Genomic DNA, 3097 nt, shown 5'->3' with positions numbered 1-3097 from the left:
GATTATACAAGAAACTACCAAGAAGATCATCCAAATTCAACAACGGTTGAAAACCGCCCAAAGTCGACAAAAGAGCTACGCTGACATTAAAAGAAAAGATATAGAATTTGAAATTAGAGAGATGGTCATGCTTAAAGTTGCACCTTGGAAAGGCGTTGTTCGATTTGGTAAACGAGGGAAATTAAATCCAAGGTATATTGGACCATTCAAGATTATTGATCGTGTCGGACTAGTAGCTTACCGACTTGAGTTACCTCAACAACTCGCGGCTGTACATAACACTTTCCACGTCTCGAATTTGAAGAAATGTTTTGCTAAAGAAGATCTCACTATTCCGTTAGATGAAATCCAAATCAACGAAAAACTCCAATTCATCGAAGAACCCGTCGAAATAATGGATCGTGAGGTTAAAAGACTTAAGCAAAACAAGATACCAATTGTTAAGGTTCGATGGAATGCTCGTAGAGGACTCGAGTTCACCTGGGAGCGTGAAGATCAGATGAAGAAGAAATACCCGCATCTATTTCCAGAAGATTCGTCAACACCTTCAACAGCTTAAAATTTCGGGACGAAATTTGTAACGACCCGTAAATTTCCGACCAAATTTAAACTTTAAACTCTATATGTTTCCGACACGATAAGCAAAAACCTTAATATTGAGTCTAGAAAGTCTAAAATCTATATTTGGATAATCAGTTACCCTTTTGACCAAGCCTGGCGATTCACGAACAACTAACTGCAAATAGATGCTTGCATGTTTAAATATATACTTATATATATATATATATATATATATATATATATATATACATATATATAATAATTTGAAATACTATTTAAATATTATATGATTAAAAGTGTTAGAATTAAATATGTAAAATAATATGTGATGTAATGGGAACTATATTTATAAATATATATATATATATATATATATATATATATATATATATATATATATATATATATATATATATATATATATATATATATATATATATAATTATGTATATAAATATTACTTGTAAATATATATATATGGTTATATTAAATTATTTGTTTAAAAATATATATATATATATATATATTTGTTTTAGAAATTAAAGTTGATATTTCAAAACTGAACATAAATAGAAAGAGAGTATATTAAAAATAAATGATTTCGAGCTTAAGTAGTAAACGTCAGTAACACTCGGTTGACGTTTCGCTAGTTTTAATATAAATATAATACATGTATATGAAAGATTAAGATAAAAGTTGAACTATAAATCGATTACGAAGATTTTAGATTTGTTATAAATATTTTTGTCCTTTAAAGTTTAAATATTGGTACTCCGTACATATAAATCGGAACAGAAAATAAATATTTTTTTGAACCTTTTTGATCAGGTTTCAAACCGATAATGAGTGAAATAATTTAAGACGCTTAATCTAAAAATTTGAGATTTTTAGGGACTCTTTTGTACATTAACTGTTTAGCAATGGACACGATATAACACTCTGCGGGTTAAAATATTTGATGTCGGCAACAATTATCTAACCACACATATATATGGCACGTTTTATTTATTTATTATTTATATTTAATTAATATATTATTATTATTATTATTAATATTAATAGTTATAATTATATATATATAAAAGTATCTATATATACTTACACTTAGGATAAAAAGATAACAAGCTTATCACCACCACCACTTTACCCTCTCCTTCCTCTGCCACCGGCAACTACCACCGGAGCCACCATGCCCGCCACCCATGACCGCCGCCGCCGCCGCAAGGTTACTATCATCAATAAGAACTTTGTTATTCGTTTAAACGTCACACCTCCATCGTCACCCATATCTCCTTCACCTTCACTAAAACGCCACCACCGGTCATCTTTCACTACCCCTACACCGCCATATCCACTCCCACCGTGAGTATCTCCGTCAACCATCACCACGAATCACCTTCACCCTCCACCCTAACGCCATTTAATCGCCTTCCACCACTCGAGACCACCACCTTCACGCGTTTACTTTCTGTTTCTTTTTATACTTTAAAATCCTCCAACACCATTAAAATGATACAGTTACACCTGTTCTACCGCCGCTGTGAACAACTCTTATTTTTTTCTGATTTCGATTCATATAAAAAAAAAAAAAAACATTCGCTACCCTTAAATGCTCGAAAACTACTCCTGCTCGATTATTGCTACTGTTCGGTCTCTCTTGCTGTAGATACCATTGTTTTGATGTAGAAGATAACTAGTTAATAATGGTGAAACTGAGTCACGAGGTTGTTGGTGAAATTATGAGGAAGACGATAAACAGGACCATACATATTAAATATAATACACCTACGTATTAAAACAGAATTGGTGAGTGGTGCAGATGGTTGGAACCTGTGTTGTTAGCCAACAGGTCTCGGGTTCGATTCTGAGGCCTGCAGCATTTTTTTTACTTCACAATAAATTACTAAATGAGATCGAGGGTATAAAAGCCATTCTTTGACGGGCTGGATTTAATTAAGTATTGGGCCGGTTCTTGATTTGGTTGGACTAAAATAATATTGGGCCAAGACCCATGGTGATTGATGATGAAAAACGGTTGAATGATAAAGATAGAAAAGAAAAAGAAACAGATAGATACCGGTTATATCTATATGCCTATGGTAATTAAACAGAAATATAGAAATAGAAGAATGGTTTAGGGGTGTTGTTGTTTAGCAAGAGGTCGTGAGTTTGAATCCTGTCTTGGGCAATTAACCTCTTTTTAAATAATACAAAGGTATAATTATTATTACTATTTTTGTTATGATAGTTGTTATTATTTTAAGTATTGTTATTATTGATATCTTTAGTACTAAAAATATATATATATATTTTTTTTATCTGTTATTTTATTAAAAATTAGTATTATCATTTTATATATAGTTACATATAACAAATTATGTATTTTAAAATAATACTAAATATATATAGATATCAATATAACTACAAGAATCATTTTAGATATATATATATATATATATATATATATATATATATATATATATATAACACATAATTTAAGGTATAATATAAATATATGACTTTAAATGAGAATTTA

This window comes from Rutidosis leptorrhynchoides, chromosome 7 (assembly GCF_046630445.1).
Source record: "Rutidosis leptorrhynchoides isolate AG116_Rl617_1_P2 chromosome 7, CSIRO_AGI_Rlap_v1, whole genome shotgun sequence".
Classification (NCBI taxonomy): Eukaryota; Viridiplantae; Streptophyta; class Magnoliopsida; order Asterales; family Asteraceae; genus Rutidosis; species Rutidosis leptorrhynchoides.
This window is presented reverse-complemented; position numbering follows the sequence as displayed.